Genomic DNA, 16011 nt, shown 5'->3' on the forward strand with positions numbered 1-16011 from the left:
GTTCAATTTAAGGCAATGCAGGTTAGTAGCTAATAGGAAATCGTGTGACAGTAACAAGATGGTCCAATTTTTCACTTGGATGATTTCTCTACGAAAGTCTAAATAGCAAACACCACAGAATGTTTGCTTCACACGATAGATTTTTAAATTTTTCAACTTCAACATATCTAAATAGCATATAAAGTCTGGCATTTGTAAGAAAAGGTGACTGTAATTTATCAATTTTTATCCTTACTTGTCTGTTTGTTAACTTGGTGAATCTATTGAGACTGTCTGCATAAATTTCCTTGTTGATGTTGGCAAAGAGTAATCTGGCAAAATGCAGTGAAACATGTGGTTCCAACTCGCTAGAAGCCTTACCCTGTATGCCTCAGTGAGTTATAGAATAATAGGGGGATGAATATTAGTAACAGGCCACCAGGAAAACTCAGAAACTTTCAGGTTTCTAAAGACCATTTATAGCAAAATACAAAAGTACTTTATACTGGTTTCTGTCCTTTAAAGTGTTATATGAAATACTTAAAATTCTTAGAATTATGTGTGAATATTTTATTGAAATACTAAATACATAGGAACTTTGAAAAATATATATATTTAGATTATATTACCATTTCTGCCTTTTAGCAAAACTCAATCACTTTTATCATCAACTTAAGCCCTTGATTTGATGTTTAATAGTTTTGGGTTGAATTATGTAGCTATGGCATAATGGTTATAGAAGTATATGTAAGATTCCATTGTGTATATAAACCACAATTTCTTTATCCATTCATCAGTTGATGGACATTTAGGCTCTTTCCATAATTTGGCTATTGTTGAAAGTGCTGCTATAAACATTGGGGTACAAGTGCCCCTATGCATCAGCACTCCTGTATCCCTTGGGTAAATTCCTAGCTGTGCTATTGCTGGGTCATAGGGTAGATCTATTTTTAATTTTTTGAGGACCCTCCACACTGTTTTCCAGAGCAGCTGCACCAGTTTGCATTCCCACCAACAGTGCAAGAGGGTTCCCATTTCTCCACATCCTCAAATACTATGTGGCAATGAGAAAGAATGAAATATGGCCCTTTGTAGCAATGTGGATGGAACTGAAGAGTGTTATGCTAAGTGAAATAAGCCATACAGAGAAAGACAGATACCATATGTTTTCTCTCTTATGTGGATCCTGAGAAACTTACCAGAAGACCATGGGGGAGGGGAAGGAAAAAAAAAAGAAGTTAGAGAGGGAGGGAGCCAAAACATAAGAGATTCTTAAAAACTGAGAACAAACGGAGGGTTGATGGGAGGTGGGAGGGAGGGGGGGTGGGTGATGGGTATTGAGGAGGGCATCTGTTGGGATGAGCACTGGGTGTTGTATGGAAAACAATTTGACGATAAATTTCATATTAAAAAAAAAGAAGTATATGTAAGAACCTAAGTACACGGATACTGATAATGTCAACATTTTATTTGCCTATAGCTGAAAAAAAAACCCTGAAAAAACCTCAGGTTTTATAACTAATAAATTTATTAGAACCTCAAAAATTAGTCTTCACTGTGTGGAATTTGAATATTTTCTCAAGCATAATAGATACACCCAGAAAAAGCAAGATTTTGGTAGACCCAGATTAATGCATTATTATTTCTATTACCCTAAAGCTTTAAACACCTACATGCCTGAGGGGCATAACTTTGAACATTTTCAAATCAAATACTATAGAAAAATATTTATAAAATGGAGTTAGCTGCAAAAATTTCAAATAATGATCAAGAATATATCAAGTATAAAGTGTGTGCCGTGGAGGCTACAAAGATCCATATGATCTTTGTTAAATGTCTCACTCTGGTTAAGTGACAAACCTGAAGTATTCAGAGACAAAAACTACATGCCAGTGTGTATGAACTTTATTTTAAATACAATAGAAATGAAAATTCTATGTATTTTGTGCAAAATGGATTTTATGTATTATTTTATTAATTTTAATCTTGATAATAATCTTGTAGGATAAGAAGATAGTGAGTCTCAGAAGCCTTAAAAAGATTGCCTGTAGCCACAGAAGTAGTGATTGACAGTATTAAAATTTTACATGTGTCTACTCTTCTCTGAAGCTAACGCTATTTCCACTGTGTGTGTGTGTGTGTGTGTGTGTGTGTGTGTGTGTGTGGCAGGGGGTTGTGTGTAATTATTCATTTATTAGTAAGAGCTGAGAGAAGAAAAATAATGTGGGATATGATAAGTAGCTTAAATTTAATGGACTAAGTGAGCTTTAAGCCTCTTTCTAGAATTGGAATAATTTTGATAGGAGAAGGGCTCTCCAGATTGAGGTAATGGCATAAACTGCAAGATAGGCATGTAAGGCCTTTCTTCTAAATAATGGCTCTTTAGGTAACTTTTGTTCTAGTCCTACACTCGGCGCTCTATTGCACAGCCTCATCATTTTGTTTGGAATGATTGCCAGAGGCCTCAAACTAAATCAGAATCTCTCATAGTGTCTTCTTCATCTAATGTAGACATCACATTAATCCTTATAAAATGTGCATTCATTCATTCCTTCCTTTTCCATTTATTTCATGTCTACCTACTATGTGTCAGGCACTATGCTAAGTGTTAGAGATACTATGACAAGTCGAAATGTCATCTCTGCCTTTTTGGATGTCTTAGTAGCCATTGAGGAAGTAATTTGATAAATGATTTTAAAGCTTAGATAGGAAGTCTAGGTTACCAATAAAAATTTAAGGATCATCTTCAAAGTGATGATAATAGAAATTGTAGATTCTTAGGAGACAGAGGAAAAAATAAAAGAAATCTGGAGGAAGGGCAAAATTTTTTAAGGGTGATGAATTTAAGAGAGAGAGCAGGGGATAGAGGGGAAAGTATCCAGGAAGCTAAAGAGAACAGACTAGTCAATGGAGGGAATGTTATTCTGTTGTCAGCTGGATTTTGCCTTCCCAGCTACACCAAGCAGCATGATGTAATATCCATGATACATTCTGGGGTGGAGAGTTATCAGTCAGCCAACAAAACTGATACACCATGTCATGCTATACTTCTTTCTTTCCCTTAGGAAATTGACAAAGTGTTTTATTTGTGTTAACTTACAATGCATTTAAGACTAAACAAAGGGAAAACTGGAATTTAACATTGACATTTCATTCCTGTACCTTAAATAATTTGATTAGAATAATCAGTGACTCATTATAATTGATGCATTAGTAAACACATTTTGGTATTTAAGAAATGAAGTGATATACATATTACTAAATGCGATAATGCTAGTAATTTTCTCACTCAATTTGTGTTTAAGGATATGTCACCAACAGTGCTATTCAACTTCATCTGAAATTCAAAACATTGAAGTTAATTTTTAAATATTTTTATTGAGTTGAAGCTAGAGAGTTAAAGAACAGTTAAATTACTAGAAGATCGACTATATACACATGCAATGGATGCATTTTAACTAATGCAATCTTAGTGTTTAGCTCACTATAACCTAACCTGAAATTTTAAGTGTTGGTCTAGTTATTTTGAACTTATAACTTTAAAAATGCATGAACTCATTTAACATAAAATGTATAATTTCAAAATTAGATTAATTTCCCATTGCACTGGACTCTTTTCCGTCACCTCTTCCCTGATTACAGTTACTTGTATATTTCTTGACCTTTGACAAATTGAATAGATCATATATATGTATCAGTCTATGTATATATGTACACATGTACAATAATACTGAACATTTAAATTTCTAAAACATTATCAGATGTATTGCATAGTGAGATTCAAATTTCCATATCTTTATTTTATTTCTATTTTATTTTTATTTTACAGATGTAGAAATGGAGGCCCAAAGAAATTAACTAAGTTGTTGGTTATATAATTATTTAATGGGACTCTAGATCTTGATGTCAGGTCTTCTGATTGTTAAAGTCACTTTATTCCCAGGTAAGCCATGCTCACATGTTTACCTTCTTTTCCTTTTTTTCTCATATGCCGTAGAATAAGGATGTTGATTTACAATCTTTTACATTTTAATAAATATTTAAGATGTACATGTATTCATACTCTAGCTATGCAATACATCAAATATATAAAGTACCCATTTAAAATGGCATGTAAGACGACTTACATGCCATTAAACAAACTAAATATTTTGACTCCCAGGTAGAAGCTAGTCTAGTTAAACTATTAAGATTCTGTAAGAATATATCCACATGAAACTTTTGCAAATGTGTCTGTGTACAGTTATATACAATATATTTTAACATTCAACTCAAATAATTATATTGAAACATCTTATTTCCTAAAAGGATGAAACGATGTACAGAATGACCCAAAATGTCATAGCGAGGCATCATTTCCTGTACATTTTTAAGGATAGGAAAAGTAAATTAAAAGTAGAAGTGTAAAAAATAGATTATGTGGTGGCCTTCGGAAAGAAATGATTATAATGTAAACTAAAATGAAACTCCTATCTGGGAAAAAACGTAATCGAGCTTCATGAACAGCTGCACCTCAGAGGGTCAGGCATATGAGCAATTAAAATTAAACAAGTTGATTTTAATATGCCTTAGTAACTGTGATTGATCTTACCGAGCTGTTGTTGACTATACATCAAGAAACAATTTAGGATCCAGTTTAAAACAAAGTTTATAATCCTTGCTTAATGGATTTTGGTACCTCAGGCAATACCTTGCTGTAAAAATGATTACAATGTGCCCTGTCTCTGTGTAATCAATAAAACCTCTCTCTAAAATTAGTTAGGTTCCAGAGACTCCTCAGCAGGCTTGGCAGTGTCACGTCTGTAGAATTCCAAATAAGCCATCTATCATTATTTCCATACACGAGGTTCATTAGACACCTTATTCTTTATCTTATTAGCACTAAAGTCAGCTAAACAATCAAACCAAAAGGTCACCTTTAACAATACTTATTTAAACCAAAACATACATCAGAACATTATTAATACAATACATCAAAATGCAGTGGTAAGAATTCCTAGAAGGCGAACAAAGAGTTATTATTAAAGTAACTGAAAATATACACATTTGGAAGTTTAAGAAAAAACTTCTAAAGTGACATCTTAAAAAGAGAGATTTATTCTATTATTGAAATCCACAAACACAAAAACTCCTTTAGGTTGTACTATTTTGAAACATTTTTCTTTTGTATATCATGAAATTGAATTTGTAGATTTATGAAATGAAGGGACAAAATCAATAACTTTAGAGTTATTTTAAATTCTTTTTAAGATTATGCATTGCCCATAAGCACATGTTTCCTGATTGTATTTGGTTTTTTAAATTACATTTTTGTCACTAATATTTTATGACAGAGTTCTTTGTTTTAAAGAAGTTGGTGCATTTCAGTTCTACAACTTATATAGCTAAAGAAATTTGAAGTTTCACTTCCATATACATTAAAGGTCTATTCACCTAGTAGTGAATGTTCTGCCTTTAAGTGAACCTAATATCAGAAATACATATAAGTTCTGGAAATGCGCTCGATATGTCACCCGGTGTATCATGTGAATAAAATGATAAATTAACTTAATACCTCTTTATATATTCATTAATTATAATTTACTTAACTCTCATTTTGTTTTACTTTTATATACTCAGATAAACTTAGTGATCAATAGAATTAATTTCTACATCCATAGTTAGGATGTATGTGGGTAGGTTGCGTGCTTACCTTAATCTAACGTCCTTTAGTTCCTTTATCCAATTGCAAAATGAATGAATACATATTTGTGTTTCTGTTGGATCAGTTGGGCCCCTAAGAATATATTTTGATAATTATTAGTGAGGAATGAAGACAAATATCTCTTGTTGAATATTTGTAGTAACTCCACTGAATGCTTTGTCATTGCTATGTGTATGATGAGTGTGAAATACTTTTTAATGGCACTATGTGCCAGACTCTATTCTGTGAACGTTTCAACTCTTGTAATCCCTCCCAAGTCAGCACTGTAGTTTAATTGCCATCATTATGTTTATTTCAGCTTGGTACTTTCAGATCCAAATGTGTCTCCCTGCCCTCTCCAAATACCCTGTTCTCACTGCCACTGGGATATATCACTTAATTAAGAAACGTAAATCATAACAATGTTAAGAAAGCCTTTGTTTTTCATTCTCTTTTATCACTCTAAGACAACACAGTGGAAGATGAGGGAGGGGGAATGTGACTTGCTATGCTGGTATAAAGGAGGTTTTAAAAGAGCTTAGAGAATGGTCAGAAAAGATGCCGAAGGAGAGGAGAGGCAAAAGGAATTTAAAGAGAAGATATTGACTTGAAAAGTAATGAAGAGCTTAGGTGGAGGATGACAGGCTTAGCGTTTTTAAAATTGATTCAGAACATTTTAGAGAATCTTAGAAGAAAAGCATTATAGACGTCAATAAGCGTGATAGCCATATTAATTTAAATCAGCTAAAAATATGAAAAGACAGATGATATAGTTCTTTTGGCTTTTGTTGTTTTGTTTCTTTTTTAGGATTTAAGATTTGCTTTAAAGAACAGACTACTCCATGTTAAGATTATAATCATATGGTACCAGGACTAATAAACTACTGGAAGATACCAGATATTTCTAGTTAGGTATTTTAGTTGTTCAAGTGTGTTAAGTGAAAGAATTTTTGAACTTAGTGCTAACCTTAATGATCAATAAATAATTATAACTGATAACACAAAAGGTATTAATTAATAAATGGATGGTTGGGGCACCTGGGTGGCTTAGTCGGTTGAGCGTCCGACTTCAGTCAGGTCACGATCTCACGGTTCGTGAGTTCGAGCCCCGCGTCAGGCTCTGGGCTGATGGCTCGGAGCCTGGAGCCTGCTTCCGATTCTGTGTCTCCCTCTCTCTCTGCCCCTCCCCCATTCATGCTCTGTCTCTCTCTGTCTCAAAAACAAATAAACATTAAAAAAAATTAAAAAAAAATAAATGGATGGTATTATTGGCAATAAATCTGAGAGGTAACTGAATATTGTAGAGAACAGCATTGGACTTCCTTCAGTTGTTTGCATGGATTTTTTTTTTTCTTTTAAGGGACATAATCACAGTGCTGGGTTCCAAGGCCTATAGCGCCACCCAGCCCCAACTTTAGAACAACTCCAGTGGTGTAGAAATATTTAACTATAAATCCATGTCCCTCCATCAGTTTGAATGTCTTAGGATCAAAAGGATGCCACAGTGCTATGTTATTTGGTCAAAGCAGTGCCTCTTTTCCGTGATTACTTTTTGTGCCTCCAGCTGCATGTTTAAGTGAATGTATTTTGATGTCAGATAGACCTATTTTGAATGCTATGTGACTGCTTCCTCATCTGTAAAAGGTAATAATGCTTATCTCAAAAAACTGCTAGTGGGTTAAGTGTAAACTGCCTAGCAAAATATCTGGCACATATTAAGTGCTCAATAAATGTTAATTATTACTATTATGGCTAGCTCTCAAATTGCTCTCTCATGGAGTTTATAGCACTTCAGGATGTTTATTACCTTTTGAATGATGCCTCAAGTTCTGTTTGCTTCACAAACAGTTTTATTGATAGGCAGTAGTATTCAACTTCATTTCAAAGTAAACAACCTTCCTTTTCAAGTTAGGTGGAAAAAGAGTAGGAGGTAAGGAATGTCATGAAAGGAAACTGACAATGACAGAAGACCAGCCGCACCCAGCATAGACTAAAAGGGAGATTTCAGAAGCAAATGTGCCCCCCTTTCTGTTTCCACCTTTTTTATATGAGTCCTGCTGACACAGACCTGCCCTGAATGGCAAAATAAGAGAGGAACAGGGGTCAAGGATGGGTCCCAGGCATGCTGTGTTCTGTAGCTATCCAAGGGCCGTAGCAAACCCTCACCCTGTAGATGTTTCTATGAGTCATTTAATTAAGGTATCTACTTCAGCCATTCATTTACTTATGTATTTAAAATATTAAATACCTTGTGGATGGTGTAGATAATGAAAAAAAAAAAAGAGATTACTTGTCTTCATGCAATTCACAATCTAACACTACAGACAGCCAACTAAAAGAAGGCCAGAGAGTGATGAAATCATGTGAGGCCATGATGGAGACAGGGTGGGGAAGATAGACTTATGCTGGAAGGACTTAAGTTACTGACACTTTCCACTTGAGAAATGCATGCAAAGTCATAAAATATATGATGGTGTAAGCTACAAAGGAATTTTCTCTTCAATCCAGTAGAATCACAATTTGTGTCAGATGAAGCAAGACAGGTGAAAGCTTAAATATTGAAGAACATATTTAAGGATTGAGAGAAAATGAAGGAAATCTGAGGGTATTCATATAGCATGATGTCAGTACAGACAAAACATTTGAACATCCCTTTCTTGGGTCATGGAACTGAAAGGAAAATAAACTCCAATTCTGAAAATTTTAGAGGATTTTCTCTTTCAGATAGTAAATTTCAAGATATGTTTCCATTTTCTCAGTGTTTAAAGTCTTTATATTTACAAAATTAAACCAAAGCTACAGGTTTTGCTTAAATTGGGGGTGAAGGTCTATTTTTTTTTCCTTTTTGACAGATGACTTTGCCCAATGTTTGGTGTTGAGTTTCCATCAAGAGAATAAAACTCAGTAAGTCCATCTACCCGTGCTTTTAAAATCAGATGCCTTTTACAAAGAAGTAAGGTTAGTGAATTTTTTAAAAAGGGAACTGCACGACAATGTTTTTAATGCTTGGGCAATAGCAGGCTAATAGAAAGCACATTCTCAGGGTCAGCAAATGCTGTCATTCTTAAGGGTGGAAATGCTCAGTCTCATGTTCTTGAGGGAGTAATACCTGGTGGTCTCTAGAGATTCTCCTGAGTGAAAAAATGGTAAAACCTGCTTTCCAGTTGAGTGATTCTCTGTCACCCTACAATGAAAACAGTTAAAATCTGGTTAGGTATCAAAGTATGCATCTTCCAGTACTTTCTTTTCCAGTTGAAATGTTAAGGAAGAAACAATGGATAACCCATCATGATTCTTCTGCTTGAAACTGCAGATCTGATCTTACATAAATTCAAGGAAAATTCCAGAGTGAACAAAACTGTTGTATATGATTTTTTTAACTTCCACATTTTTAAAAATTTTGGCATGACTAATGTTAAAAATATTTAATGAAACAAGAATAGTATGGACATAGAGATTTTAAAATAATCCAGATTTTGCCACTCTTGCTTTATCTAGTTGCTATTGTTTCCTTATTTTTTTAAGGTATTTTATCTGATTCATTAATTTTTTAAAGTAAAGTTTATTTATTTATTTTGAGAGAGAGAGAGGGAGAGCATGAGCAGGGGAGGGGCAGAAAGAGAGGGGGAAAGAGAGAATCCCAAGCAGGCTCTGCACTAACAGTGTGGGGATCGAACTCACAAACCATGAAATCACAACCTGAGCTGGAAGTCAGATGCTTAACCAACTGAGCCACCCAGGCACCCCTGTTAAGGTATTTTAAAGGTCATTGATTTTGTTCAATTAAACTATCTAGGTGACAAATACATATCAGTTTATAGAAATATTTTTCATCCTTTTTCTGCTGCAGAGTACTCTTTCATATAGATATACTATAATTTATTCATCTTCTGTGGTTGGGCAGTTTGCTTGTTTATAAATTTTGCTATCAGTAATTAAATTTATACACTTGAAGTATTGTATTTTAGAAGACACATACACACTTTAGGGGAATTTTTAGGTTCCTAGAAAGTTCCTAGAAGGATTGTGGAATTTGGATATGTGGTTCAAATGCAAATGTCATTTATTGAGTATTGTCAAATTCCTCTGAGTGTTTGAGAAGACTGCCTTGCCAACATGAGTTGCCATTCTGATAGGCAATCAATGACGCTGCCAGCGATTTTCATTCACATTTCTCTTGTTATGAGTGAAGCATTGTGTATTTCATATGTTTAAGGATTTTGTACATATTTTTTCCCCTGAGGGTTGGCTACTCATGTGTTTTTGCTATTTTTATCTGAATTTTAAGAACAATTTGTCTTAGATATAAATTACAAATATTGTCTTCTAGTTTGTCATTTGTATTTTGACTTTACTTCTGATGTTTCTTGCTGTAACTTTTAAAAATATCATCACATTTATCTTGTTTCTTATCGCTTTTGGATTTGACACCACAAATTATTTATCTATGCTTTGTTGTTAATGTTTGTATAGATATTTCTTTTTCATCTCATCTCTGATTCATTTGGAATTTATTTTGGTCACAATATGAGTTATAAGTCCATTTTTTAAACAAATGTGACATATAGGTTTTGCTGATGCCTTTTATCAGATTGAGAAATTTCCCTTGTATTTTTAGTTTGCTGAGAGTTATCATGAAATGGGTGTGAATTTTATATAATGTTTTTCATCATTTAATATGATCATGGGATTGATCTTATTTATGTTGAGAATATAGTAGACTATATGAGTTGATTTTTTAGTATATCATCAGTCTTGACTTCCCAGGAGAAAACCCACTTTATTGGTAGATTTTTACCTGGTTTTATATTTTTGAATTAATGTCTACGTTCATGAGGAATATTGTTGTGTAGTGTTTTTTTTCTTTTTTTTGCTTTGCTTTTTTTCTTCTTTATGTACTGTCTTTTGTCTATTTGGGTACCAGGGAAATATTCCTCTCATAAAATAAATTGGAAAGTGTTCCTCTGTCTTTTCTTTTTAGGAAGAGATAGTTTAGAGTTGGTCATAGCTCCTCTTTCATGTTTGGTGAAATTTTCCATTGAAGTATCATAGCCTGAAGGTATCTTTTTGCCAAGGTCGGTCGGGGGGGGGGGGAGGTTTTTAATGATTCCTTACTAGTTTTAGTGCTGTTCAGGTTATGTATTTCATCTTGCTGAGACTGGACAGATGATGATTTTCAAGGAATTTCTTCAATACATTTAAGTTGTCAAATTTATGTGTGTAGAACTTCTTCAACCATTTTTGAAAACCAGGAAGCATTATATTTAATAGTTTCCTAACTTTGGTAGCTAAGCAATAACTACCCTCATGATTTTGATTGCACTAGTGTAGCTAGGCATTATAATAAGGCAAGAAAAAAAACCTAGTTGAAATGATGACATTGTTTAGCTCATCTCAGTGCTAGCATCAATATATAAAACAATCTAATTCTAAATTCTAGAGTAAGTGGAAATTGAAAGAAAAAAACTTACAATAGCATCAGAAGTGTGAAATAGTTTGGCAACAGATATGCCGGTCTTAGATATCTAAAACTGTAAAAAGATAAACTTAAGAGCTAAATAAGGAAGATAAACTAAATAAGGAAGATAAACTTAAGAGCTAAATAAAGGAAGAAATATACCATGTTTATGGACCAGAAGAAACAATAACATTAATTTGTTTTTGCAAATTTATCTGTAGAATTACAGCAACCCTAGTCAAAATCCCAGCAGACTTTTTGTTGGGAATGATCGTCTGATTTTATCTTTTATTTCATTTTATTATTTACTTAGAAGACTCCCCCCCCCCTTTTAACCTGCTGTGTTTCATGCCACCAGATTCTCAGCCCATATAACATCATTTAGGTGCACTTCTTTAGGAAAGGGAAGGACACTGAGAGAATCCAGGATGCTTTCAAACAAATTTTCTGTCATCTGTCATCTGGCTTGATGAGTAGCACTTCTAATGTGAGATGTCAGAGTGATGTTCTTCAACTTCAGCAGAAGATGATCTCTGGGCCATAGGTATGGAAATGATCATAGACCTAAAACTAAAATGTAGAACTCTAAATTTCCAGAAGAAAACAGAAGGAATTCCTTGAGTTAGACAAAGTTATCTTAGGACACAAAAAGAATGAATCATAAAACAATGAATTTTGCTGCATCAGGATTAAAAAGCTCTCTTCAAAAGACATTTAACAAATGAAACGACTACCTAGAGGCTGGAATAAAATAATTGTAAACATATTCCTGTTAAGGATTTTACTTTGGTATATAACAAGAACTCCCCAAATTCAAAAATTAGAAAGCAATCCATTACAGAGTGCTAAAGGACTTGTACAGACATTAAACCCATAGAAGAAAAATGACTGGCAAATAAGCACGGGAAAAGATGCTCAGTAAGGAAGTACACATTAAACTCCAATAAGATACTGCTCCCTACCCATTAGAATAGCTAAAACAAGCGAGCAATAACAGAAAACCCAAACAACAACAACTGAGAATACCAATTGCTGAAAAGTCACAGGACCATTGGATCTTTCATGCTGCCTGTGAAAATGCAGCATTATACAACCATATATATAAACCATACAATCCAAAGATCTCACTCCTAGACTAGAGAAATGAATAAAATGTCCACACAAAGACTATGTTTTATAGTGTTATTCATAATCTACAAAATTTAGTTAATTGTCTAGTGAATTACAGCATTATTCATAATCAGCAAAATTTAGTGAATTATCTATTATGAATTACCTTAAACATCTGATTTAGAACAAAAAATGTTAACCATCTCACTTTTTTGTTGATCAGGAATTCAGGAGTAGCTTGCCCAAGCCATTCTAGTTTAGGATCTTAAGTGTGGTTTCAACTAGGATATTAGTCAGGATGTAGTCACTTATTTGAGGAGGGTGGGCATACCTCCACTGTGGTTTTCTCACATAACTGTTTCACTGATATTGACTGTTGGCAAAAGGCCTCAGTCGTTTACCATGAGACATTCTTTTTTTTTTTTTTAATATATGAAGTTTATTGTCAATTTGGTTTCCATACAACACCCAGTGCTCATTCCAAAAGGTGCCTTCCTCAATACCCATCACCCACCCTCTCCTCCCTCCCACCCCCTCCTCCCTCCCACCCCCCATCAACTCTCAGTTTGTTCTCAGTTTTTAGGAGTCTCTTATGCTTTGGCTCTCTTCCACTCTAACCTCTTTTTTTTTTTTTCCTTCCCGTCCCCCATGGGTTTCTGTTAAGTTTCTCAGGATCCACATAAGAGTGAAACCATATGGTATCTGTCTTTCTCTGTATGGCTTATTTCACTTAGCATAACACTCACCATGAGACATTCTTTAGAGGGCTACTTGAACATCCTCATGGTGTGTCACCTGGGGAAGATGGACTACAGTGTGATTAGAAGAAAAAAAAAGAGAGAGAGAGAGAGAAACTATCTTCCCTGCATCTTAACTCCTCTATTACCATGTTAATCTTTGATTTAGAAACATGCATCTGGCACCTACCATGTATCACAATCTGCACTAGGTAGTAGAAAGGGCAAAATAAGTGAGGCAAAGCTCCTGCCTTTAAGCACTTTCTAGTGTGTTCATACAAATGGACAAAAGTAGAGTTCTTGAAATATAGCTTTGTAAATTATTAAATATGTCTGTTTCTGTAAAATTATTTTTCACTGAAATAAGCATATAATGTAGTTCTTTTCTTAAAAATATACATAAAAATATCATTAAAATACCATAAAAAGTTTTAGTTTTTCTATAGATATTTCAAACTCATTTCAAGTACATTTACATTTTTAGAGTAAAACTTTAGAATCCAATATGGAATAAAGATCCATGTTTTGGGGCTCCTGGGTGGCTCAGTTGGTTAAACATTTGACTTCAGCCCAGGTCATGGTCTCACAGTTTGTGAGTTCGAGCCCTGCATCGAGCTCTTTGCTGACAGCTCAGAGCCTTGAGTCTGCTTTGAATTCTGTGTCTCCCCTCTTTCTCTGCCCCTTCCCAGCTGTGCACTCTCTCTCTCTCTCAAAAATAAATAAACATTAAAAAAAATCCATGTTTTTAGTATTGGAAATTCCCAATACAATAAAGTTGTTTATCCATTTCTATGAAAAATAGGACTATCTTCAGTCACCATCTCTAAACATAAGGAAAGATAATCTGTGAAATTTTGATAGATCCTTTTTATATCTCTGTAATTAAAAAAAACTTTTATTTAACTATAATATGCACATTGGAAAGAGCATTTATTGTAAGGGTGCTGTCCAAGGAATGTTCTCAAACTGAATAACCTGTGTCACTAGCAACAGAATAAGAAATAGAATATTATAAATATCCAATAACCCCTTGATCCATTTTTGATTACTTCATCTCCCCAACAGTAACTGTTCTCCTGAAATCTGTTGACATAGTTTTGCTTGTTTTTGATCTTTATGGAAGTTGAGTTATACTGTGTGTACTCTCATTTCTAGTCACTGTCATTTAATGTTATGTCTGTGAAATTCATTCTGTGCTGCATATGATTTTGGATCATTGATTCTCACTGTTGTGTATTGCTGTGAATAACCATAATTTATCAGTTCTACTCTTACAGGCATTTTAAGTAGTTTCAAGTTTAGAGATCTAGCAAAGAGTATTGCTATAAACATTTGATTGTGTAGTTTCATATATATATATATATATATATATATATATATATATATTTCTGCTAGGCATATACCCAAGAGTGGAATAGCTGGGTTGAGGATAGGCATATGCTTAGATTTATAAAATCCTGCTAAAGAGTTTTGAAAGTGGGTATATATAGTTTGTCTTAAAATTTTCTCTTGCTTGCTTCTCATACCTTTCCAGTAAAATGCCAGTCATGGCATGGTAGAACAAATATAGGCATTGCCCAAAGTAATCCAGAAGAATAGAATTCCTTTGAAATCCTGAAAATTTACGTCAGCTTTATTTTTTATTTTCTCTCTTGTCTGAGTTTAACCAAGGTACAGTTATTGATCACTTAAATTATGTAATATCCACCTAAATTGTGAGTAAAATTGAAGCACCCAGAGCATCACTGTCAACTCTACATCATCTAGTGTACCACTTCCTACCCGTAGAGATAACCCAGTTTGAGAAGTAGACTAATACTAGGCTATAACAAGGGCAGAATGGACCTAATGTCTATTGAGTGTCTATTATATGACAGTCATTGTCTGGGACTAGCATGTGCATAATAATCTCATTATCCCTCATCATACAAATCCTCATGAGGGGGATATTGTTATCCTTATTTGTATAAATTAAAAAAAAAGAAGTAGAGGATATGTAGGATGTATCTGGTCTATTTCACTGAGTTTGTGTGGTTTGTGAAGTTTTAGAAAGGGAACTTTTTACTATATTTTGTCAGTTTGTATGGGAAAGATGGTGAGTGGGGTAGAGGACAGAAGATATGTTTGAAAATGCTGTGAACTAGATTTAAAAGACCAGGGTTTAGATCATGTTCTGCTCCTGGCTATGTTACATAAGGCGAGATTTTTAATTCTTCTGAGTTCAGTTATCACTACATGTAAATATGAGATAATATTCTCTTCCTACTTGCATGGGTTTCTGTAAGAACTACACATAGTAAAAAAAAAAAAAAGAAATAACAAAAGGTAATGTCAGAATGTTACACAAATTAAAGTACTTAGTCTACTCATCATTTCTGTGCACATTTTTTTCTGTAATATTTCCCCCCAGTTGTATGATTGCCCATAACACAGTGCTTATTTTTTTTGGAAGTCAAGTTTATTGAGGAATAATTTGCACACCGTAAAATTCTGCCTTTTTAAGAAGGCTTGCATTCTAGGGCAAAGCTATAAGACTTGGGGAAGTTGTCTTCTTTTGGTCTCAGTTTCCGGATCTTTATTTTTTTTTTAAGTTTATTTATTTATTTTGAAAGAGAGGGAGAGAGTGAGTGAGCATGCCAGGGCAGGGGAGGGGCAGAGAGAAGAGAAGGAGAGAGAGGGAGGAATCCCAAGCAAGTGGTCAGCACAGAGCCTGAGGCGAGGCTCAATCTCAAGGACCATGAGATCATTACCATGAGATCAAGAGCTGGATTCCTAACCAACTGAGCCACCCAGGCATCCCACCAGATCTTTAAAGAAAGGGAAGGTAGCTAGAAAATTACAAAGTTCTGTATTTTCCTTTTTTTAATGTTTATTTATTTTTGAGAGAGAGAGAGAGAGAGAGAGAGAGAGAGAGAGAGAGAATGAATCCCAAGCAGGCTCCAGGTTCTGAGCTGTCAGCACAGAGCCCCACATGGGGCTTAAACTCATGAACTGCGAGATCATGACCTGAACAGAAGTTGGATGCTCAACTGACTGAGTCACCC

The 16011-nt window shown here is 34.3% G+C and overlaps 1 long non-coding RNA gene across 1 annotated transcript in view; it reads left to right on the forward strand.

Annotated features, from left to right (window-relative positions):
* The first annotated feature begins 3766 nt into the window (after nt 1–3766).
* Nucleotides 3767–16011, forward strand: part of LOC128314480 (uncharacterized) — a 34002-nt gene continuing 21757 nt past the window's right edge. Inside the window, exons 1-2 of the long non-coding RNA XR_008296181.1 lie at nt 3767–3922; nt 8515–8566. This is a non-coding gene — a long non-coding RNA (uncharacterized LOC128314480). The remainder of the gene's footprint in view (nt 3923–8514; nt 8567–16011) is intronic.

This window comes from Acinonyx jubatus, chromosome B1, assembly GCF_027475565.1.
Source record: "Acinonyx jubatus isolate Ajub_Pintada_27869175 chromosome B1, VMU_Ajub_asm_v1.0, whole genome shotgun sequence".
Lineage (NCBI taxonomy): Eukaryota > Metazoa > Chordata > Mammalia > Carnivora > Felidae > Acinonyx > Acinonyx jubatus.